This window comes from Clarias gariepinus, chromosome 3 (genome assembly GCF_024256425.1).
Source record: "Clarias gariepinus isolate MV-2021 ecotype Netherlands chromosome 3, CGAR_prim_01v2, whole genome shotgun sequence".
Lineage (NCBI taxonomy): Eukaryota > Metazoa > Chordata > Actinopteri > Siluriformes > Clariidae > Clarias > Clarias gariepinus.
In genome coordinates this window covers 43,111,164-43,137,890 of record NC_071102.1, presented here as the reverse complement: position 1 = coordinate 43,137,890, position 26,727 = coordinate 43,111,164, and the positions used below count along the sequence as shown (strand labels likewise).

The 26,727-nt window shown below is 40.8% G+C and overlaps 1 pseudogene; it reads right to left on the bottom strand.

Annotated features, from left to right (window-relative positions):
- LOC128518715 (sialoadhesin-like) overlaps window positions 1-26,727 on the bottom strand; it is a 197,834-nt pseudogene that overhangs the window by 45,190 nt on the left and 125,917 nt on the right.

The window sequence follows — 26,727 nt, the reverse complement described above, 5'->3', positions numbered from 1 at the left end:
GAGGCCGAGCGCGCTGTGCCCATATCGGCGTTACATCGCGGCGGAAGAGCCGAGCGACCGCCCGCAGCTCAGTGGCGCTCGGTTCGTGAACCTAGCCGGGGACAGGGCTACCCGTCGCGGCTAGGCAACGAGCAACTCTCCGACGTTTCGCGGCGAGGCCGAGGCACGGGACAGCGTACACCAGCAGCCGCTAGACTAGCGCCGGGAGGACGCGTGGTAAGCCGCGCTGGGCTCTACATCGACTGTGTGCTGGATGGCGTCTTACTGCGGGCGCTCGTGGACACCGGCTCCACTGTTTCGCTGCTGCGCTCTGGAATACTGGGGCAAGGCGGGCGTGTTCGCCGACGGCCTGATCCTGCCTTCAGCATCCGCACCGTTGCTGGGGGCTGCGTGAAGGTAAGGGCGTGTCGCACAGTGCGAGTCCAGGTGGGTGGACCGACTTATTCCCACGGGTTCGTTGTGGGGAATGTCGAGGAGGACTGCATTTTTGGGTTGGATATTTTGGATAGATGGGGTGCGGTGCTGAACTTGTCCAGCGGAACTCTGCGTGGTAACTTCGGGGTAGCCAGGTTGCTCGGACCCAAACCACAGCCGGACAGGTTAGCAGCACACACCCGGGGGGCGGAACTTCCGGTAGCAGACCGAGGGGAAAATCTGTGCGCTAACACCGGCGCTTTACCTCGCCGGCCGGGCAGCAAAGCGCGTGGCCGGTACTGCGAGCAAGTGGAGCGCCGTCGCGACGTAGAACCCTCGACGCAGGACGTTCCCCCCGTGCAGTCCTCCAGGCTCTCCGGTGGTGATCAGCCGTCCGAGCCAGCGTCCAGCCGCGTTACTGCGTCACCCACAGTTGCTCCGCCGGTCTCACAGAACTGTGAACCGCTCATCGCCAGGCAGAAGGGCCCCACCCAGCGCTCGCGGGCTCCGCGAATGGGCGTGGACACTCACAGCCAGGGGCGAGATTTTGCTGCTGGCGAGCAGGTGTGGGTGTGTTCCTCCGGAAGGAGAAGGAGGGGGCTCTCGGCCGGGCGTGTGTCTCACTGGGTGGGCCCCTGTACGGTAATAGCTCGGCTCTCCGATGTCATCTACCGGGTGCGGTTGGCAGGGCGGGCACGAGTTTTGCTCCAGCGGGACCGTCTTGGGCCTTGCCAGCCGCACGCCGGGGAAACATTGAATTCTGTGGAGGCCGGACCGCCTCAGGACTACGTTCGCGTTCATCCCTCACCTGCCAAAGGACGCCGGCGTTCCCACCGCCAGCGCCGACCGCCTCCACGCCTTCGAAACCAAGTTCGTCATGGTGACCAGGGACGGTCACAGCTCGGGTGGGGGCAGTGTGGCGTGGGCGGGGCGGCGGGTGACGACCAGCATGCCTTGCGGGGATGTCGGTGTGTTCACCATGATGGGGAAAGGTGTTTTGGTTAGTGGCTTCGGCCCTGTTGTGTGTGAGGGGGTGTGACGTGTGAAATGTGCTCCAGTTCAAGCTAGTGCTGAATTGGATGTAGGCTCCTGAGTGAAGGTGCTGCTCATGCCATACCTGCTGTGTGCTAATAAAGTACTCCCAGCCATTGCATTGGGCAGCAAATAAGCTCACTCGTCTCTCCAGCATTCTTTCCGGCGTAAAAACGCTACAATATATTAGTATGTTAAAAAAAATTTTTAAGAACATTCCCACAAATTTAGTTTCAGGACTGGCATAGCTTTTATTACATAAACATCGTCCAATTTTGGTTTAAAAAACATTTGCTTTATACAGCTACGTACTGTAAAAGTGTATGTGTACTGCACTTACATAACACATCCAGGAGTGTTGGTGTGGAGTTTTGCTGTCCCAGCTGGTTGTGAGCACTGCAGTAGTACAGTCCGCTGTGCTGAGAGCTGATGTTGCTGATGCTGTAATTCTGGCCTGTTGTCAGCAGCGTGTAGGCAGCTGCTCTCTGCTTAAACCAGGAGTAGGTGAGAACAGGAGGGTTTGCATCACTGCTACAGCTCAGAGTCACTGAATTACCCTCCACTGTGTCTCCAGAGGAAAGAACCACTGCTCTGGTGTTTTTAGGGGAATCTGATGAGAAATAAAACACCTGAATCAGCATCTTTGTTAGTACAAGCATTTTTATGTCTTAGACAGTTATAGTCCACAGTTATATTCTTCCTATGGATGTGTGAACCTTTTAAACAAATTGTCTTCCAATCATTTAGGTTTGTTAAAACTTCTGCCTCTCCTATTCAATTCTGTTGTCATAACTAGTCCTGCCAGAGTCCCAGCTTGCATTTACAATGTTGACTATTTTAAACTACATACAGTGAAACCTTGGATTACGAGCATAATTTGTTCCGGAGGTGGACTCGTATTCCAAAACACTCGTAAACCAAATTTAATTTTCCCTAAAAAAATAATGGAAACTCAAATTATTCGTTTCACAGCCCCAAAAAAATATATACATAAAAATAATTAACACAAAATATTAAGTAAAAATAAAACAAATGAACCTGCACTCTACCTTAAAAAAATAAAAAATTAGACAGATGTGTTTCCGTTTGTGCGCGCAGGCTGTGTGTGTGTGTAAGAATCTAAAGTAAGCTCCCCTCTCCCCCTTCTCATCTTACACAATTACCCTTCCTCTACTCTTTTTACACACACGTGCGCGCACAACGAAAACGCTGGTTTATCGGAAAAATAAACAAGAAATCTCTCTAATGACACTCGATTGAGCGACACACTAACAGAATCACTGCTGTAAAGTTAAAATAAAACAAATTAACCTGCAAATTTCACCGTCTCACACACACACACACACACACACACACACACACACACACAGAACCCTAACAGTGTCTGTGTGATTGTGTGTGTGTGTTTCTGTGAAGGCGAAAGTAGGAGGATGAGCACACAGACAGTCCCCTCCTACTTTCGCCGTCAGAGACACACACACACACACTCTTTCTCTCTGCTTTACACAGAAACACTGTTCTGTTGCAAATTTTTTAAAGGTAAAGTGCAGGTTAATTTGTTTTATTTTTACTTTACAGCAGTGATTCTATTAGTATGTCGCTCAATCGAGTGTCATTAGATTTATGTTTCTGTGTCGAGTTCGTGCAGAGCCCAGGCTGTCAGCTAAGTGGTCTACGGCATTGTGAGCATTTATATTTGTGCGCTAGTGTGTGTTGTGCTACTAACAATGGTCCCTTTAGTTGTTTTCTTTGTTTGATGTAGGCCAACTTTTTCCAGAAAGCAGTATATTTGTATTTTGAGATAATTTTTTTTTTTTTTTTATATATATATATATAGACATTTCTACAAATTATGTTTCAGGACTGGCATAGTTTTTATTAAATAAACATCGACTGATTTTGGTAAAAAAAAAAAAAACATTTGCTATATACAGCTACATTAAAGGGGCGGAACCGTGGTGTAGTGGTTAGCACTGTCGCCTTGCACCTCAAAGGTCCGGGTTTAATTCCTGTCTCTGTGTGCATGTTCCCTCTGTGTTTGGTGGGTTTTCTTCCGGGGAACTCTGGTTGCCCAGGCTGTCAGCTATGCAAGTGGTCTATGGCATTGTGAGCATTTATACTTGTGCGCTAGTGTGTGTTGCTACAAACAATGGTAAATTAAACTTAATAGATCTTGTAGAAGTTGGAGCTAATAGAGGTTAAAAACAGTTACTATTACTGTAATGAAGAAGAGAGAGAAGTCAAGTGTACGAACTTTGGCCTATGTCCATTCAACTTTCATCTCAATTAAAAAATGGAATTGTAAAAGAAGGCAGAAGTACAATGCTACCAGCTGGACCAATCACAGTTGTTGTGGTCTGCATCACTGCAACCTGTAGTTACATTTATACGGAGGTGCACATCAGTCTATGATGTAAGGTTCATGTCTATGCAGTACCTACATGAGAACTACTGTGTAGACTTGATGCAGAAGCAGAAATCAGGTAAACGTGAAGAGGCAAGGCACCAGAACTAGTGACAAATGTAAAACATTTAAATTGTGTTAATTGGATAACAAGATCAGCTTTTGCATTGACTAACATGCAAGAAGACATTCCGCCTTATGGCTGTCCTGTTATCTAGAGGTTAATCCATAAAAAAGGAGGCAGCAAAATTATTTTACATTTTATATCAAATTATAATAGCAATCAAAAAATGTATAGCTCTGATTACAGTCTAAAGAATAAATTACTAAAAAGAACAACATATTTTCAGCGAACACCACAAAACCTGACCTTCTGTACTAAACCAACTAAAAAAAAGTACCTTACAGAGCTCAAAGGACAACAATTACACACTATTTTTTCTACCAATCAACAATAAAAACAAATAAAATTTAATAAGCTCATTGGTGCTGATTACTTGAAAACCAAGTCCATCTCTCTATCTGAATAAAAAGGACAATGGCCCAATAATACAGGTGATCCTTAGCTTTGATAAATCCTTCAGCATGTCCTTTAGTTCAAGTAACAGATGATCCTTGCATAAATCCATACTGTATCCATCGATACTGTCAAATCTGATTGCCTATTTGGTTAAACAATCTAAATAGACGGTATATTGCCCCAGTCACATTTCAACAGCTGATGGAAGTCTAGCTATGCCATTACAACTCATACACGACCATCTGTTTGAACAATGTTGTCATTCATTTCAGCGGGGGGAGACAATTACCCACAATTCCGCAGTGCAAGAGAGAGAAAAATCGTTGGCTCAGTTGTGATCACGTGACGTCAAAACAAAAAGCGCATGCGGGATACATGAAACTCGGTACTCGTAAACCAAGACTTGTTCGTTTTCCAAGTAAAAATGTATTAAAAATCTTTTTATTGTCTGCGTTACTTGAAATCCGAGGTTTACTGTATGTGTTTATTAAAAAACAGCAAAATAAATAATGGCTTAAATGCTCTGAGCTTCAAACACTATGCAATCTCCATGTTTTTCTAACCACATTACTTTCACAGATCTAATGGATCACCACTGTCCTTACTTGATTTAATAATGTGTCAGAGGGTTGTTAACCCAAATGCACTAAATTAAAATCTCTTTAGTTGTTTTCTTTGTTTGACGTAGGCCAACTTTTTCCAGAAAGCAGTATATATTAGTATGTTAAGATTTTTTTTAAGAACATTCCCACAAATTTTGTTTTAGGACTGGCATAGCTTTTATTACATAAACATCGACCAATTTTGGTTTAAAAAACATTTGCTTTATACAGCTACGTACTGTAAAAGTGTATGTGTACTGCACTTACATAACACATCCAGGAGTGTTGGTGTGGAGTTTTGCTGTCCCAGCTGGTTGTGAGCACTGCAGTAGTACAGTCCGCTGTGCTGAGAGCTGATGTCGCTGATGCTGTAATTCTGGCCTGTTGTCAGCAGCGTGTAGGCAGCTGCTCTCTGCTTAAACCAGGAGTAGGTGAGAACAGGAGGGTTTGCATCACTGCTACAGCTCAGAGTCACTGAATTACCCTCCACTGTGTCTCCAGAGGAGAGAACCACTGCTCTGGTGTCTTTAGGGGAATCTGATTAGAAATAAAACACCTGAATTAGCATCTTTGTTAGTACAAGCATTTTTATGTCCTAGACAGTTATAGTCCACAGTTATATTCTTCCTATGGATGTGTGAACCTTTTAAACAAATTGTCTTCCAATCATTTAGGTTTGTTGAAACTTCTGCCTCTCCTATTTAATTCTGTTGTCATAACTAGTCCTGCCAGAGTCCCAGCTTGCATTTACAATGTCGACTATTTTAAACTACATACAGTGGAACCTTGGATTACGAGCATAATTTGTTTCGGAGGTGGAATCATATTCCAAAACACTCGTAAACCAAATTTAATTTTCCCATAAGAAATAATGGAAACTCAAATTATTCGTTCCACAGCCCAAAAAATATATACATAAAATAATTAACACAAAATATTAAGTAAAAATAAAACAATAAACCTGCACTCTACCTTAAAAAAATAAATAAATTAGACAGATGTTTCCGTTTGTGTGCGCAGGCGGTGTGTGTGTGTGTGTGTGTGTGTGAGAATCTAAAGTAAGCTCCCCTCTCCCCCTTCTCATCTTACACAATTACCCTTCCTCTACTCTTTTTACACACACGTGTGCGCACAACGAAAATGCTGGTTTATCGGAAAAATAAACAAGAAATCTCTCTAATGACACTCGATTGAGCGACACACTAACAGAATCACTGCTGTAAAGTAAAAATAAAGCAAATTAACCTGCAAATTTTGCCGTCACAGACACACACACACACACACACACACACAGAACCCTAACAGTGTGTGTGTGATTGTGTGTGTGTGTGTCTGTGAAGGCGAAAGTAGGAGGACGCGCACACAGTCCCCTTCTACTTTCGCCGTCAGACACACACACACACACACACACACACACACTTTTTCTCTCTGTTTTACACAGAAACACTGTTCTGTTGCAAATTTTTTTGTAAAAAAAAAAAAAAAGGTAAAGTTAATTTGTTTTATTTTTATTTTACAGCAGTGATTCCATTAGTGTGTCGCTCAATCGAGTGTCATTAGATTTATGTTTCTGTGTCGGGTTCGTGCAGAGCCCAGGCTATCAGCTATGCAAGTGGTCTACGGCATTGGGGGCATTTATATTTGTGCGCTAGTGTGTGTTGTGCTACAAACAATGGTCCCTTTAGTTGTTTTCTTTGTTTGATGTAGGCCAACTTTTTCCAGAAAGCAGTATATTAGTATTTTGATATATATATATATATATATATATATATATTTATATTATTTTTTTTAAGGACATTCCTACAAATTATGTTTCAGGACCGGCATAGCTTTTATTAAATAAACATTGACTGATTTTGGTTAAAAAAAAAAAAAAAAACATTTGCTATATACAGCTACATTAAAGGGGCGGCACCGTGGTGTAGTGGTTAGCACTGTCGCCTTGCACCTCAAGGGTCCGGGTTCAATTCCTGTCTCTGTGTGCATGTTCCCTCTGTGTTTGGTGGGTTTCCTCCAGGGAACTCTGGTTGCCCAGGCTGTCAGCTATGCAAGTGGTCTATGGCATTGTGAGCATTTATACTTGTGCGCTAGTGTGTGTTGTGCTACAAACAATGGTAAATTAAACTTAATAGATCTTGTAGAAGTTGGAGCTAATAGAGGTTAAAAAACAATTACTTTTACTGAAATTACTGTAATGAAGAAGAGAGAGAAGTCAAGTGTACGAACTTTGGCCCATGTCCATTCAACTTTTATCTCAATTAAAAAATGGAATTGTAAAAGAAGGCAGAAGTACAATGCTACCAGCTGGACCAATCACAGTTGTTGTGGTCTGCATCACTGCGACCTGTAGTTACATTTATACGGAGGTGCGCATCAGTCTATGATGTAAGGTTCATGTCTATGCAGTACCTACATGAGAACTACTGTGTAGACTTGATGCAGAAGCAAAAATCAGGTAAACGTGAAGGGGCATGGCACCAGAGCTAGTAACAAATGTAAAACATTAAATTGTGTTAATTGAATAACAAGATCAGCTTTTGCATTGACTAACATGCAAGAAGACATTCCGCCTTATGGCTGTCCTGTTATCTTGAGGTTAATCCATAAAAAAGGAGGCAGCAAAATTATTTTACATTTTATATCAGATTATATTATTTACATTTATAATAGCAATGAAAAAATGTATAGCTCTGATTACAGTCTAAAGAATAATTACTAAAAAGAACAACATATGTTCAGAGAACACCACAAAACCTGACCTTCTGTACTAAACCAACTAAAAAGAAAAAAAAAGTACCTTACAGAGCTCAAAGAACAACAATTGCACACAATTTTTTTTTACCAATCAACAATAAAAACGTCTCGGGTTACTTTGCTGTAACCCTGTTCCTAAAAAAGGCGGGAACGAGATGCTGCGTGAAAACGCTATGGGAATATCTTTTCATGTTGCCGATTGTGAAGCATGTGTGTACCAAACACGCCAAATTTCGGCCTATATAACCTCGGTCAGGTGACGTCATCTGATTAGACGCACCTGCAGGTTATAAATAGGAGTGAGCCGGCAACATTCCTCAGATTAATTTGTCTGAACGGACGTCTCTCCTTTTCTGCTCCCTGCTCTCTCTCTCTCTCCCTCTCTCCTTTTTCCTCTACCTATCTCTCTGTCGAGCTATACATGTCGCTCCTGAGCTGCCAGTGATCCAGACCCCCTCTGCCCGCTGGACCTCTCTAACTCATCCTGGAGTCCTGCTTCTGGTTGGAGATCTCATCACATGGATGCCCCCGTGTGGTCTGCCTGGAATGCGTGTGGTGACTGGGGTTGGTTCCACTTTTCCATGAAGGTGGTCCTGTCCTCGACTGATGCAGACAGCTGTTCTCTGAGGACCTGTGACTTCAGTCGCTTAATAGTTCAGGACTGGAATTTCTCACAGTCTACCTGAGCCTCCAGGAACAAACTGGACTTTAATCTTACACATCTCCTCTTATACTGAACCTCCTGTCTCGCATATTATTATGCACATCAATGCCTGCTATCTGTTTTCACCCAGATGAGGATGGGTTCCCTGTTGAGTCTGGTTCCTCTCAAGGTTTCTTCCTATTACCATCTCAGGGAGTTTTTCCTTGCCACTGTCGCCCTTGTCTTCCTAGGCTTGCTCATCAGGGACAATCATATAATTTTAATTCATACACATTTACATTTCATACAAACTTAATTCTTTTGATTGTGTAAAGCTGCTTTGTGATGATGTAAATCGTTAAAAGCGCTATACAAATAAAATTGAATTGAATTGAATTGAAAATCCACAGATGTGATAATCTGATGATTCAATACATTCAGATCATCAGCTGACTTCATTTTATTCCCACTTTACATTGCTAGGGGCAAATTAAAGCCTTTGCTTCTCAAACAAGTGGTTTCCTTATGGCACCACACTGGTGTAGTCTGTATCCTGTGAGTTTTGGTCACATTATGTGTGTAAATGCTTTCATGTTCACTATTAAACATAACTGTAATTTCCAGTTTTTATTATTTTACAATGCTCAACTAGCATTTAACCATAATACTTAAGCAGCACAGATTCATGGTGACAGCACAGCATAGGTCAATGATGATTAAAAAAAAATTGTTTTTATGCGACTCTTGCCATTGTGTGTTAACAGGGAGGCTTCTAACTGTGTATCTGGATTTTTAAATATGTGAGGGAGAACTAAATTTTTTCTTATATAGACAAAATTTAAGTTTTACCACTTCCAGAATATGGGAATGATGTTGCAAAAATGTCTCTAAATTACCATATTATTATGTGGTCATGGAAACAACCAAAAAACAACAATAAACAATATTTCTTTGCCTATGTGATCTATTTTTTATTTTTTCCTTAGTCGTGTTTTGGGAGTTGGGTAAAATGAACAAAAATTCTGTTTCATATTGAATAATTTGTGCAGATATGTCACTCTATACTGCACAATCCTGCACCATATGTGTGTTTATCAAAAAACAGTAAATCAGATAATGGCTAAAATGCTCAGAGCTTTCTCCTCATGTCTCCATGCAATCTCCATGTTTTTCTATTTTTCTAACCACATTCCTTTCACAGAATTAATGGATCACCACTATCCATCCTTGATTTAATAATGTGTGGGAGGGTTCTTAACTCAACTGCAGTTCAATACTTTTAGTTGTTTTCTTTGTTTGATGTAGGCCACCTTTTTTCAGAAACCAGTATATTAGTATTTTGATATATAATTTTATTAAAAAAAAAAAAAAAAAAAAAAGAGGACATTCCCACAAATTGTGTTTTAGGCCTGGCATAGTTTTTATTAAATAAACAGCAACTGATTTTGGTTTAAGAAAACATTTGCTATATACAGCTACATAAAAGTGGCGCCACGGTGGTATAGTGGTTAGCACTGTCGCCCTGCACCTCAAGGGTCCGGGTTCGATTCCTGTCCCTGTGTGCATGTTCTCCCCGTGTTTGGTGGGTTTCCTCCGGGTACTCTCCCACAGTCCAAAGATATGCAGATTAGGCTAATTGCCATTCCCAAAATTGCCCGTAGTGTGTGTGTGCGTGCCCTGTGATGGATTGGTGTGTGATCAGGGTCAGCATTTGATATACAGTTTTGTGCAAAAGTCTTAGGCACCATATTATTTGTAGTACAAATTTTGTTTATCATGTACAAAACTATTTACTATTTCCAAACATAGCTAAAAAGAAGGAGAATCTTAAAGTTCTCCATAATTTTTGATCAAGTGTACTACACCCTATTTGAATATGTAAAGGGAATTCTTTCATAGGAAAAACAGTTTGGGTTATCTGCATAAAAGGCCCCCAACACACAGGCATGTACACACAAAACCAGAGATTCATTAACTTTTCTGTGCATATGGAAGATGTTGTGCTGTACAGGGAGCTCTAAAGAAGGTTCTGGACAATGATTAGGAGTTTAGCTTTTTCTCAGAACAACACTGAGAATCTGACCACAAATACCTGCATTTTGAAGAGTGGATTCCTGCAGCAAAGGAAGAGAATCCTGTGAAAGCTGTTACACTGGGTAAGTTATCAAGTCTTAGTTAATTCTTATTCCGATAATATAAAATATTATGATTAAATTTTTCCTCGTTTTGACTAGCTTTTGCCAGCTTATATGAAACACTGTCTTTTAATGTCACTTAAATAGTTTAGGTCGGTATGTAGATAACGTCTCGGGTTACTTTACAACCAGATTTTTTACAACCAGATTTTTGAAAGAAGTGATGCATACGGTTGGAGAGCCACTTTTAAACATTATTAATTCTTCATTATATCTAGGTCACGTCCCTAAACCTTTCAAGTTGGCAGTTATTAAGCCGCTTCTTAAAAAATCTAATTTGGATGCAAATGAAATAACAAATTATAGACCGATTTCAAACTTCCCCTTTATATAAAAAATATTAGAAAAAGTAGTATCAGCTTAAATATGCACATTTTTGCAGGAAAACAACACCCTTGAAGAATTTCAATCAGGTTTCAGGCCCCATCATAGTACAGAAACTACACTAGTTAAGATTGCAAACGACTTGTTTTTAGCTTCGGACCAAGGCTGCACCTCAATTCTAGTCTTGCTTGATCTTAGTGCTGCATTTGACACTATAGATCATAACATTCTCATAGATCGCTTACAAAATCACATAGGTATTCAGGGACAGGCATTAAAATGGTTTAGATCATACCTGTCTGAACGATACCATTTTGTAGACCTAAATGGAGAACTGTCTGGTGTAATGCCAGTGAAATATGGGGTCCCACAAGGGTCAGTTTTAGGACCTCTGCTATTCTCAATATACATGCTTTCCCTGGGTAACATCATTAGAAGACATGGGATTAGTTTCCATTATTATGATGATGATACCCAATTATATATCTCAACAAAACCAGACGAAATACCTAAATTGTCTAGATTAACCGAGTGTGTCCAGGACATAAAAGATTGGATGACCAATAACTTCCTTTTACTAAACTCAGACAAGACAGAGATATTACTCATCGGCCCAAAAACCAGCACACAACAGCTTTCACAATTCAGCCTGCGTTTAGAAGGATGTACTGTTACTACCAGCTCAACAGTAAAAGACCTGGGCGTAATATTAGACAGTAACTTGTCCTTTGAAAATCATGTTTCCAATATCACAAAAACAGCCTTTTTCCATCTTAGAAATATCGCCAAACTTAGGAGCATCTTATCCGTATCTGATGCAGAAAAGCTAGTTCATGCATTCATGACCTCCAGACTGGACTATTGTAATGCATTACTAGGTGGTTGTCCTGCATCCTCAATAAACAAGCTTCAGTTAGTCCAAAATGCAGCCGCCAGGGTTCTCACCAGATCCAGAAAATATGATCATATAACCCCAATATTATCATCCCTGCATTGGCTACCTGTTCAGTTTAGAATTAATTACAAAATAGTATTACTTACATACAAGGCTTTAAATGGTTTAGCTCCCACATACCTAACCAGTCTTCTGAAACGCTATAATCCGCCACGCTCCTTAGGATCACAAAACTCTGGACTTCTGGTAGTTCCCAGAATTTCAAAATCTACAAAAGGGGGTAGGGCTTTTTCATATTTAGCTCCAAAACTTTGGAATAGCCTTCCAGACAGTGTTCAGGGCTCAGACACAGTTTCCCAGTTTAAAAGTAGACTCAAGACGAATCTATTTAATCTGGCATACACGTAACTCATCCCATAACTTCATACTTCAGTACATCTATTCTGAATGGCAACTACGCTAATTCTCTCCATCTGTTCTGTACTTTTCTACCCATCCCGAGGCATCTGGAGATTGTACCAGCTTCAGTAGATAAAGGCCAACCCTGTGAGGATCCTGAGGCATCCAGAGAAGCACCAGCTCCAGCTGAATTCTGCCTTTTTATGATTGGAGCTACACATCCTGCTCCTGTGCTCCCAGTGATCCAGACCCCATCTGCCCTCTGCACCTACTGACTCATCCCTATGCTGAACTGGACTTCATGTTAATTTAAAGAATTTCTGTTATATTGTACTCTCAGCTGCATAACACACATGGTGTTATATCATCTCTATCTGTTATCACCCAAATGAGGATGGGTTCCATGTTGAGTCTGGTTCCTCTCAAGGTTTCTTGCTATTGCCATCTCAGGGAGTTTTTCCTTGCCACTGTCGCCGTCACCCTTGGCTTGCTCATCAGAGAAATTTCATTCATTCATCTCATTATTATCTAGACACATTTTTCTCACACATACACAATTTATTATTATTATTATTATTAATATTTTATTTTATTATTATTATTATTATTTTATTATTATTATTTTTTTTATTATTTATTTATTTATTATTATTATTATTATTATTATTTTATTTCTTTCATCTTTGTGAAGCTGCTTTGAGACAATGACCATTGTTGAAAGCGCTATATAAATAAAATTGAATTGAATTGAATACTTTGCTGTAACCCTGTTCCCTGAAAAAGCGGGAACGAGATGCTGCGTGAAAACGCTATGGGAACATATCTATGTGTTACCGGTTGTGAATAATTGTGAATATGTGTTGGCTATATACAGTAGTTGCTCAATTGGAATGGTTATTACCGTCGCGCTCACTACCGTGTAAAAACGTCAGCGGCCAAAATAAATCAGTTGCATTTCAAAGTCATTCGTAAAATGGGCGCCAGGTGGCGCAAAGTGACATTTTCGCTCGTTGCAGTAAATACAATAATATAGTAAAGTTCTAATAATTCTAATAGTTCTTATAATAAAGTTCTGGATTATTTTAGGTACTTTAAACACATTGTTGGGTTGCTCATGTTGGCTCATATGAGATGTAGTTTACAAATGAACACCTGGTTGGGTTATTTTGACCTATTCTTTCCTTTCTCCAAATATCAGCCTGCAGAATGTTTGAAATATTGCTGTTATTGTGTCACAGGTGTAGTTTTAAGAGTTGTATAGGCAGGAATGCGTGTGTTTACAGGTCAAAACGTCAATCAGTTATTAAAGATAGCGTCTATTTAGAAAACATGCCCAGCGATTTCGGAGCTTCAGGAAATCTCCCGGCGCTCTGCGCATAACACCGGGCCAACTCATGTCGGAAAGAATTTATAAACGGTTTCTAAATGTGCGCTATTGTTTTTTACTTATAATATTTGTTGATTTAATTTAAATGAGGTTTGGGCTCAGGACTTCGATTCGGCATCGTGATTCTCCTCTTTAATTTACTCCATAGTTTTAATCAGCGCTCAGCCGCATGCATGAAGTTTTCCAGAGCGCACCAGCAGAAGTAGACTAATGATTATGAACGCGTCGGGAAAACAGCAAGCAGATTGACTCTGACCATTTAAAAAAATGTTTGCGTTTATTTTCTGACGCGCTCAAGTTCACCAAAAACAATATAGAACAGCGCAGCTTACAACACTTACAAAATCACAACACTTACAAAATCACAACGTTTTTTCGTTATTGTGAGTGCGCTTAAATAAAAGTTAAGCCTTATAAAGGCATGTAGTCTTATATAGTTTTATTATATAGTTTTTGCACATTAATCTGACAACAGTTTTTTCAGCCTGTCACGACATTGTTACCTTTTTTAACCCTTGGAATGGAAGAACTTGGGATTTCCCTTATATTGCATTGTTTTTAATCAGTCTATACACAATATTATTCTTTGTTTTTGTTTTTTTTGTTTTTTTTTAAACGGGTATGGGGGCTATCTTGGTTTGTTAATCTCCATGCCTGGTTTAGGTTTAGTATTCAGTGCGCATCTGTTATATTACAACTATCATAGTGTATTCAGAGTTTTGCAGTAGTGTTGAAGACAAAACAAAAGTGATTTTTCAGAATGTAGAGAAACTTAACACAAATGATGAATTGTTCTTTACAGATGTTATAGTACAGGATACTGTTTTGCTTCGAGGCATGCTTGACAGCGGGTCTATGGCCTGTACTATGAGTGCACAGACACTATCCAGACTCATAGACGCGAAAGTTCTCACCTCAAACGACATAGCCCCAACACTACTCACACTGATTGGCTGCGGTGGGCAAAGCACAAGCCCATTGGGAGTGTGTGACGTACAGATGAAAGTGTATGACTGCTCTTTCTGTGTCCCTGTCTTAATTGTAGAAGGGCAGGATGCCAAATTAATTCTGGGAAGTAATGTCATAAAACATCTTATCCACTACATGAAATTAACAAGTGACTGGAAGACAACATTAAGCTCAGAAAGTAAGAATTCCAATACAGAAGCTTTGATCCAACTTCTGTGTAATGTTGAATCATGGAGGGGGGCAGACCCACCTATCAAAGTGGGAACAGTGAAACTGAAGCATGCTGTCACTTTGGAACCCATGAAAGAGCATATAGTGTGGGGGAAGCTGACTAGTAAGAACAAACTTTCTACAGGCTGCACAGTTTTTGTAGAGCCCAGCACAGCACGCACTGCACCAAGAAATGTGTTGGTGGGTAGGATAGTTGTGTCCTTGTGGGGGGATGGAAGCACACCAGTTAAAGTTATCAACCCATCAAGCAAGCCTGTTAGTCTAAAACGCAACAGGAAGCTAGCTGATGTGTACACTTGCATGGCTCTCGAAGACTTTGATGTTGACTGTCTTGGCATGTCTTTGCATCAAACAGAAGGTTTGCAGCATAATAAGGTGAATACTAACAGCCAGGCACATTGTGGCAATGAACCATGCATGTTGGAAAGACAAAACTGCATGCCACAAGGTCTTACTAGTTCAGCGTTGTCTAGCCTGGGGCTCCAGGATATTGACATAGACTCAAACTCTTTGACACCTTACTGGAGAGGGAAGTTGGCCGAACTGTTGGTTAAGTACGAGTCAATATTTTCACACCATGGACTGGACTGTGGCAAGGCCAAAGGTTTTGTTCATAGAATCTGTCTAAGCGATGCTAAACCTTTTAGGCTTCCCTACAGACGATTGTCACCATCACACTATGAGAAACTGCGTGTAGCTCTGGATGACATGGAGGAGAGAGATATAATCAGAAAGTCAACAAGTGACTATGCATCACCTCTTGTGCTGACTTTGAAGAGAAATGGTGATTTGAGGCTATGCACAGACTTCCGCTGGCTCAATGCGCGTACCGTCCACCAAGCGGATGCTCTTGCAGCTCTGATGGTAACGCTTTCTTTTCCACTATGGATTTAACATCAGGATACTATAACGTGGAGGTGCATGAGGATGACATGAGATTTACAGCTTTCACTACGCCATTTGGCCTCTTTGAGTACAACAGACTTCCTCAAGGACTGTGCAATAGTCCCGCAACATTCATGAGGATGATGATGAGCATATTTGGCTATCAGAATTTTATGAGCATGCTGTGTTATCTTGATGACATCCTCGTTTTCGCCCCTGATGAACAGCTTGCCTTGGAACGGCTAGAAATGGTATTCCAGAGACTTCAGTCACACAATTTGAAACTTTCGCAAAAGAAGTGTCATTTCATGAAACCTTCTGTTAAATGTTGTGAGTAGTGAAGGAGTAGCTACAGATCCTGATAAGATCAAAGCTATTTTTGACATCACAGAACAGGATCTTATGGAAGATGGCACTGACGTTCCGTCACAGGCGAAAATCAGGTCGTTTCTGGGGATGGTAGTTTTCTACCAATAATATATAGAAGGCTGTTCTCGCATGGGTAAACCTCTTTTCGCATTAACATCAGGCATGAAAAAACCTAGACATGGCAAAGGACGAAAATGTGCAATGACCGGCAGAAAACTCACATCTGCAGATTGGACACAGGAATGTAAAGATTCATTTAGTGCCTTGAAACAAGCTTTGCTGGACAGAGTTGTCTTGGCGCACCCAGATTTTAGTAAACCCTTTTTGCTGTCCGTCGATGCTTCTAGCAATGGTCTTGGTGCGGTGCTGTCCCAGGTGGCAGTGGGTGAAGAGGTTGCCCGCCCCATCGCATTTGCTAGCAAGTCATTAAATTATGCCCAATCAAAATATCCAGCACATAGGCTGGAGTTTTTTGCCCTCAAATGGTCAGTTTGTGACAAATTTAGTCACTGGCTAAGGGGTCAGCAGTTTTCAGTGTGGACCGACAACAACCCACTGACCTACGTTCTTACAAAACCCAAATTGGATGCGTGCGAACAAAGATGCGTTGCAAAGCTTGCTCCATATAATTTTTACATAAAGTACATTCCTGGGCCTAAGAATGTAGTTGCAGATGCCCTTAGCCGTGAACCATTTGTGCGACCCAGCGTGTTCCACCGCCTTACTAGAGTGCCCTATGCTGCTTTTCTGGAGGAGTCTCAAGCAGTGAATCCAGAGAAGGTCCAAGATGTGTTTCGCTGGTCATGTCATCCTTTTGAAAAACAAACAGAAGACAATCCCTGTTCAGACATTAAGGTGAATCACATTGCTCTTCCTAAGAAATCTTTCGTCTCCCAGGAGGACGTTTCTGCCATTCTGGCCAGCAGTGGACAACAAGAAAATCAGGTTCCATTATTTGTGTACCTGCTTCCACAGTTGATTGAGTCGATAATTCCATATCAGCTGTTGGATCATCCAGTAATGTCACGGCAGGAGCTGACAGAGTTACAACATGCTGACCCTGTTCTGAGCAGAGTGTTTGATTTTGTTGAGCGAAAATGCAGGCCATCGAGGAGGGAGCGGAACAAGGAATCACCTAGTGTTCTGCGGCTTCTGAGACACTGGAACAAACTGTCAGTAAGAATGGGCTTGCTATATCGCGTATCTAAGGATGCAGTCACAAGGACTAAAACTTTCCAGTTCATTGTGCCTCTTGCCCTGAGAGAGAAAGTGTTAAAGGGAGTACATGATGAAGCTGGACACCAGGGTCAACACAGGACATTATACTTAGCCAGACGCAGGTTCTACTGGCAAGGGATGGAAAGAGATGTGAAGCAGTATGTGCGGTGCTGCAAAAGATGTGTTGTCAGTAAGTCACCAGAACCTGAGGCAAGAGCTCCTCTTGAGAGCATCAGAACATCAAGGCCTCTTGAGCTGGTTTGTGTAGATTTTTGGTCTGCCGAAGATTCATCTAATAAGTCTCTGGATGTTTTGGTCGTGACAGACCATTTTACCAAGCTAGCTCAAGCTTATCTCTGTCCCAACCAGTCGGCCAAGGCGGTTGCTAAGCAGCTATGGGACAACTTTTTCTGTTTATATGGCTTTCCTGAGCGAATTCATTCGGATCAGGGAGCCAATTTTGAGAGTAACCTGATTTCTGAAATGCTCCAGCTTGCAGGTGTCCAGAAGTCTCATACGACACCATACCATCCAATGGGTAATGGGGCTGTTGAAAGGTTCAACCGCACACTGGGAAACATGATTCGTGCTTTACCACCTAAAACAAAGCACAGATGGCCACAAATGTTGAAATCTCTCACGTTCTGTTATAATGCAACGATTCATGAGACAACCAGTTATCCTCCATTCCAGTTGATGTTCGGTAGAACTCCAAGGCTGCCCGTTGACATGATGTTTGACTCTGTGCTGCTTGATAACCAGGTGGTTGATTATGACCAGTATGTGCTGTCTTTCAGAGATGACCTTGCGCAGGCTATGAAACTGGCCCAATGCTCTGCTTCAAAACAACAGCAGAGGCAAGCACATTTGTACAATAGGAAGCTAAGAGGAGTTCTTCTGGCCAATAAGGGCGAGCGTGGTAGGAGGAAAACTGCTGATAGATGGGAGGGTAACATCTACATTGTGACAGGGATGAATAGTGACATCCATACATTCAGAATCAGGAACCGTGTGACAGGTGCTGAGAAAGTTGTTCACAGAAATCTCATAATGCCAGTGAACTTCCTGCCTCTTCAGGAGGAGGTTGCTGAAGTTGATACTTGTGAGGACATTGCTTTTAGTGAATCAAGTGTGACTGTGAGCGAAAATGAGGATTTGAGCAAGCCTGTCAATGTGTCACATGAGAGGACTGTGGTATGGGTGTCTGAACTTCCTGTCTCTAAAAAAAGTTAGCCCTTCAGTGTCCGATTCTGATCAGTTAAATGTGGATGAGCCACTTACTAAGTTGATGGCACCACATCCTACAAGCCTCGATAAACAGTCCCTAGAGATTGTCAGATCTTTGACATGTGACTCCCATGTTGATAATAGGACAGATCAGGCTGATACGGATGAACACGTTGTCCTTTTGAGCACTGTCCGCTCGCCACAAGGTTCTGGGACATTTTCCACTCAAGGGGGGTCGTCGACTGTCAGAACTAAATGTGGAAGGGTCGTTAAGCCGGTCATCAGACTGATCCAGAATATGCACCAGAAGGTTTTGTCTGGGTTGTAATGTTCTTATGGTTAGATGTTTATAGGATGTTTCTAATGGTGCTGGTGTATGTTATACTGGCATGAGTGAAATCTGTCATTGTACTTTGATGGGAGTGACCCTATGAAAAACTGTAATTCATGTAAGTTTACTTCATGAAAGTGTATTCATGTGATACTGTTAGCGTGGACGCTGAATGAATGTAATATGTAACGGGCATGTTATTCTTATGGGTGTTTAGAGGCCTTGCAACCCTCTGACATTTCTAATTCTGGAGAGAATAGTCTTAGGACTGGAATGTTTAGTGGTCCATGCACTTTACAGTATTATTTTTCTTTGGTACTTCTGTACAGATAACCCTTTTTTTTTTGTTTTTCCCTATTCTATTGTGAATATGGTTGCATGTCCCTGGTTGTTTTCTCTCTGAGTGACTTTGTAGCATTTTGAGAGCTTATGTTTTTATGTACTTTATGTACTTTCTTTTGTTTAGTTTTTTTTTCCTCTTGTCATGAGCAAGTGTAAGTCAGCTGGGGGGAGTGTAGCAGGTATGCCTTTAAAATAGTGATTTGTGATTCCACTTGCCATGACCATATTTGGATTTCCTGTGTCCTCATGCTGTATTGAGGGGGGGAGTTGACCTTTAACCTCTTCTCAGTCTGCATGTGAATTCACAGCGGTAGGTCACGAAAGTTTGGTAATGATTATAAATAGATGTTTATTTTAAATAACAGATGATTTCACACTATATACCTGTATAATTGTGATTTTAAGTCCCTCAGTGATGTTCATATGTGTTTAATTGGTCATTTTGGTTTTGATTAATGAACATTAATTTAATATGATTTCACAGCGCGCGCATGCACGTCGCGCATTGCTTCCACGCGCTGTTTTAATTGCTGCAAAAGTCCTCAGGTTGCCTGTTTGTGTTGCACAGGTACAGATGGAGCCACGCCAAATAGCCGCGGAAGTGTGAATTGCGTACGAATGGCGTACGGCTGCCCCATGCACGCCGTAGTCCCCCCTCCTTTTTCTTCGAGAAAGGCGTGTCAAGATTTCACAGTAAACACGCCCATTCAAGCCCTATTTATGCATTGTCCTGGTTCCACCACTAGATGGCGCTTCGTTCTCAAGGACCCGTTAACACAAGCCAGCAATTTAGCTGCGCTGAGTTGCAATCACGTGATTTTAACAACACACCCCCACCGAACTGACGCTGCCAAACTGCACTAGAGATGAAGATGGCGGATTAATGGACTATTCGCGGTAAGTGGTGTTTTAATTTATAAAATTTGTTTGGGATTAGTTTAAAGTTTATTTCCCAGTTTAGTTTTTTTATCGGCCATTTTGAAAATCACTGGCAGCACCAGCAGCGGTCGGATGTAACTTTAGATAACTTAATGATCTGTTTACCATGTCTGGAGTTAACATTACAGTTTACTGTCAGTGTCACAAACTCACAATGTCACTCCTCTTTAACTAAAAAAGACACTAAAGCTTTAAAAATACTATTAATGTCCATATTACAAAAGCTGCACTACCGGATGAAGAGTGTTTGTGCTCTATAAAAATGCCTTTAGAGTCTGACTGCGTGTTGTCTGGATAAATTCAGCATTTATTTATTCTTAGGGTAAGAGTTAATCTGCAGGTTATTTCTGTGAATATAATGTGATGCAGTTCATGAAGGACACAAGCTGAGGATAGATGTACAGGAGCTCGCGAGCTAAACGCTCATAACAGGGTTTATATTTTTCGCTTAGTTACCGAGCTGGATAAAAACTCTGAAGTGTTTATCAGTTAAGGGGGAGGGGGAGGTGTGTGTGGGGGGAGGTGAGGGGGGCTTCAGTACTCGGGAAGTTATAGTTTGGCTTCAGAGATGAACTAATATATACGAGCGTTATATCGCCTAACTTATTTGTATGAAAAGCGCATTTTAATTTAATGCAGACGATAATACAGACAGACCGGGGTTAACACTAACAAAGTTCACTGGTTAAAGTTATCCCAGTTTATTTACATCCCAGAATTCCCCAAAACAGTAGGTTTACTAATATCTTTTATATTTATTACAACTAGATATTCTGTAACGTTTATTTATCTTTGTCTTCACTAAATTCTCCTGTTGTCTTTAAGCAGAGCTCCGCCGTGGAGGACTGGGGGGTCAGACGGATGACAGTTGGCCTTTTGGAGCTACTGGAGGAGCCTGAACAAGCTGTTAAAGGGAGCTGTAGGAGGGATGACGTCACAGTGCAACAGCTTTAGAATTATGTTTGGTCAGGTCTACTGTATGTTCTGAACATAGATTTGCAAAACGTCTGATACTTCAGGGGGGAAACAAAGAATTAAACTGTTCCATCTTTAATATTTTTTAAAAATGATATTTTAATATAAAAGAACCAGATAGAGACTGATAAGCAGCTGGTGTTATCCGGGTATTTTAATGACCTTTAAGCAAATATTAAACATGTTTTCACCTGTTTTATACAAATTATTGTTTTACCTTTGACTAGTTTTGGAAGAATAAATGTTATAAGTCATGTGTGCGTGTTTTAATTGTTGGGGGATTGTTTGTGTATTTAAAAATACATTTATTTAAACCAACAACTTCAGTGTGCAAAAAATGTGACCCGACTTTTTAAATAGTCAAAGAGTTGGGCTAATAATAATGATAATTATTATTATAATTATTATTATTATTATTATTACTGGTTATAGAAACAAATAAAAACAACAGTTAAACACTTGATCATATGTATCTGTGCTAGTTTGTGTTTGTGATTATGTGACCCATAATCATTTTTTTCTCAGTATAAATTTTTGGGGGGTTTTAAGAACTCCATTAAAAGAGCAAAGACAAACTTAGAAGGAGTGGAAGGTAAGAAACCTCAGTGGAGAATACTGACTAAGACATGGTGCTAATTGCTCTGTGTGTGTGTGTGTGTGTGTGTGTTTGGCGGGGGGAGGGGTACTTCAGGCTTACTTGTCTGCGCAATGTTTGTGTTAAACCAACGGAGAAATGCAAAGAAAACGGAGAAACACACACACACACACACCTCTCATCCACAAACGCTTTAACTGTTGTCGTGTAAATCGTTGATTAAACCTATGAACACAGCTGTTCAGCATCAGTCCTAAACACAAGCGCAGGGTCTGTTTTTGTCCTTAATTAAAAGACACCAATATGTTAATAATTTACACAATGATAACATGTTTATGTTTAATGTTTATTTTGCGGGAAAAGGTAATAAGCAATATTTAAAATAAAACAAACCAGGAAGTAAGTGTTTCATACATTAAAGTGCTGTGTATAACCAAGTGCCCCAACAGACATAGCAACAGTGTAGAGAGTGTGCGCGCTGTGGGGGATTGGAAGGTGAACGAAGATAATCATTTACAAGACAAAAGACGTTCAGAGGTGTGTTATGTCCTAAAACGCCCCCCCCCACCCCGCCACGGATTGCCCCCCATTACGCAATCGCTATCTTCAAAGAAAAGCCGCCGCCCCTTTTCATTCAAACGCGTTAGGTCTTTCCCTCCGCTCGGTTTTGTGAACACAGTTGCGTTCAGTAACACGATGGAACCAATAACCTAAACAGCAGCAACAACCACCATTATGATCACACTTTGTTGAATTTATATTGCTTAAATATTTCGCAGCTCTGTCCTCTTTGCATTGCTACGTGTTTATTTACTTCCTTTTCGCATCGTATAATGCACTCTAAAATCGACACTATCAAACTTGGAAATGATATAATATTCAATCAAACATCACGTTATTAAAAGTAACGAATTTGTCACTACTCTTCTCTCATGCAGCACGGCTAAAAAGATAATAAAAGTTACACCAAAGTGCTGCAGGTTTGGTGTCCGTGAGCTTTTCCTAATCAGAGTTACACGGGGGGCATTTTGTGGCTGCTCCAGTTACACTCTACTTAGATACTGCACAGAGGGGAGTTCACTTCTGTTCTCTTTATCCTAGCTTAATTTCATCTCATGAAATAATAGTAAGTTTTGTAAAGTCTGAGTTCATCTCCCCAGCCAGTGTTGTGTATGGGCAGGGTGGCATCATGGCAGGATTGGTGTCATTTTATTATCTTTTTAGCCGTGCTGCGTAAGAGAAGAGTAGTGACAAATTCATTACTTTCGTTACTAGACTATTTTGTCTGCAAGTGAAATACATCGATACGTTAATAATTTACACCACGATAACATTACTGCAGAAGGATCTAATGACGTGACTTCGAGACGTTCACAGTATATTCGAACCGTAGACAGGGTTTATTTTGCAGAACATTACAAAACAGCCATGTCCAATAAAACAGTGCATCTTTAATAAGCCACATTGGTTTTGAGTCAGTAGTAAAATTAACGAAAGACTGAGAAGCCCCGTGATTTTTATATATATATATTTTAATGTTCAAATTAACGTTTCAGAGTAGCCCATATAATTTGTCTTGTCATCTGTTTACAGCGTTGGCTGATTTTGTGATTGAGACCCATGGGTTACATTGAAATATTTTTATTAGTAGTAGTAAGCCAGTCTTTAGTAACCTTGGACAAATCACAATATAAGCCCTCTCCCGCGCACGCGCTCTCTCTCTCTCTCTCTCTCTCTCTCTCACACACACACACACACACACACACACACACACACACACACGTACACACACAAACAAATAAAACATAAAATCACGTAAAACCAAATAAAACTATGGCAAAAATATATAAGCAGTAAAAATTACAGTAGTATCCTGTAGGTGATTCCTGTCCTGATAACAGACGCTGACCCTCTGGAACTGTTTAGTTCTGTTAGTATTGTGTTCAAGTGTGAATGTTTATGGGGATTTAGTCTGTCTCTGCTGCCGCATCTATTCACCGTAGTGATAAGTGATTAATGTCCCATCAGATCTTTCATGGGGGACGTTATGCTGGTTAAATGACTAAAGACATACTGATCCGTATGAACAGATATTTGTTTCAGATATTATGCGTTATTAATCGATTTGTTATGCCAATTTTTGACTATCAGCGAAAAAAACATCAGCGAAAACATCAAAAATATAACGAAAACAAACTCAAGCAGAAGTTAAATTTTAAGCTTTACTTTGCAGTAAAATATTATCTACCAGTGTATTAAACGGAAATAGATAAAATACACCGTAATGTAAAATACTGTACATAGCCCGCATTTGTATTCCGTACCTACAACGACCGGTATAGATAAATTACAGATGTTACCGTGTCTTTAAGTATTATTAAGGATGTCGTGAAAAATATTGCAATAAGTAGTTTTATTAATTAATTAATTTAATCATTAATTAAAAATAGCATAAGCATCATGGGTTGTGTATTGAGGGATTTAAATCTGTTTTTTGAATCGTTTTTATCCCTCTTTTTTACCACATCATCTATTGATGAAACTATGTTGACGTAAGTTATGTTATATATATTAAATATAGTAACTGGATGCTTGGACACTGCAGAAGCAGTCAATGCTCCATCTGGCGGAATTATACAGCATTGCAACCATCTTTTTAGAAAGCGCATGGGGGCGTTTATGGGGCGCGGCATCGTTAACTACGTCATCGCGGGGGATCACATTCCGTGCACGGATCGATCATGGTCCTGTCACGGTCCTGTCATGGACCTATCATGCTCCAAGCGGCTGTTTGACGTGGCTCCCACTGTACATGCTTTATTATATTATGTTCTAAAATGTGTTTTGTATATATATGCTTTCTCAGTCTGCATGTGAATTCACAGCGCGCGCGCGTGCACGTCGCGCATTGCTGCCACGCGCTGTTTTAATTGCTGCAAAAGTCCTCAGGTTGCCTGTTTGTGTTGCACAGATTCAATAAACGAGGACATGATGGCAAGAAGGTCAGTGTACTGAAGTTTTTCACATGACACAACGCAGATTACGCACCGCTACAATAACACTCAAATACCTTTTATTGGGGGTTAAGTGACTGATGTGCCTAACATTTTTAAGCTGAGCCTTTGTTTCACTGAAAACGACCGCGACACCCCTCTCTCTCTCTCACACACACACACACACAGAGCCGACCAAATCATTAGCACGTCCCTCCCCCAAACAGCACATTTACTTTCTATCCATTTACTTACACCTGAACTGAGTTGTTTGAGTAACATGGGTCGAACCCGTTACAAATCATAACAGTCTACTGCATTTCATTCTTATAATAACGCAAAAACACAAGCGGGGCTGAAAGACCGACATCTGCTGACGCAGTAGAACATCCTAACACTGTTTTAATTTTATTGTCATTTATTTCAGTTAATAAATCTACTATAAATTTAAAAAACACAAGAAATAAGATGACACAAATCCATACACGCTTTTTTTCTAATTACAAGTGATAAAATCAAAAGGCTCACTGTGTTAATATTTATTGTGCTTAAATTTGATCCTAATAAGATTTGATTTAATTTGAATTTTAGAACAGTGGCAGCTGGAACACCTAAAACAGATGCAGGATTGTTTTTTTATAATCTAAATAAAAATGTTTTTTTTAAACGTGGGCTATTGTTATTTACTTGCAATATTTGTTAATTTAATTTAAATGGGGTTTGGTCTCCGGAATGTTGAGCATCATGATCCTCTTCTTTACTTTCCTACGTAGAATCAGTGCTTAATCGCACGCATAAAGTTTTGTAAATTCGTTTAATGTTTAATAGTAAATAATGACCGTTGCGCTGTACCCTCGCTGGGAAAACCTTATGAAATACAAGTTTAGGACAATTATGATGATCTGCCACGGCAGATCATCATAATTGTATGATGGATCTGCGTGAACATCCTAGGCTTCTCTGAAACCATTGCTTTGCTCAAGAGCATGAACCTGATCACAGTGCACAATTTATAGGCTGTTTTCTAAACACCTGTTAATATAACTGTTCGTGTTTGGTGGAACTTTATTTTCATGTTTTTTGTCTGTTTGACATTAGATCTCTGGCTAGAGTTTTAGCTCAGTTGGTTGCTGGACCGACTGAGTCAAATTGCTGTCAGGTGGCTTCAGCGGGAGCAGCACCAACACACCAGTACCAACGCGCTGGGTAAAAACAAAGTAAACGGAGCTCCACTCCGCACACTTTTAGACACAGGAAATGCCATCACACTAGCCTACCCCTTAGTGGATCCGCCCAGTGCTCCACCATGATATCCAATGCGAGACACCAGCATGAATGAGGTGAGGTTCGGGCATCAGGGGTCTGCTAGATGTGGCAAAAAAAGCCTGGGAGGAGCAGCCTTCACCTTTCCAGTCAGTAGTCGAGTAAGTAAAAGAGTTATAAGCTAACATCCACAAAGTTCTTTCTATTGTTCAACAGCACATACAAAAAGCACAGAGGGAACAAAAGCGCATATGACCCACCAGCACAACCACTAGATCCAAGTTAGTGTTTGGTGCTGACTCCGCAAACACTGACTCACCTGCGACTAGAAGGAAGCTGCCTGCTACTCGCTCTTGTGCGCACCCCGTCACCTCTGTCTCCCACGCGTCTCCTGCTCTGTGCTGCTCAGCTCGCCACACCACGACTCTGACAACTCTACCTACACCGACCTCCTAGGCACCTCCACAACTACTGCTTTGCTCCAGAGTGTAAACCAGAACACAGTGCATACTTTAAAGGCTGTTTTATGAACACCTGGAAAATAAAGAACTTTCTTTGCTTTTCAAGAAGAATATTTGCATGTCTGTAAAGAAAGCAACATATGTAACAGACCAGACTTCAGGTGGAACAAAACAAAATAGAAACTAATGTACTGTACGGTCCTGGGTTTTGCATAAGAACAGAAAGGAGCAAGTGTGACCAGAAGAACTCATTCTCCAGTACGATCAGTAAAATCAAACAGCTGTTTTACTTACAGTACTGTGCAAACATGTTTGGGCAAATACAAAAAATGCAATAAGAAAACATACTTTTGAAAACAT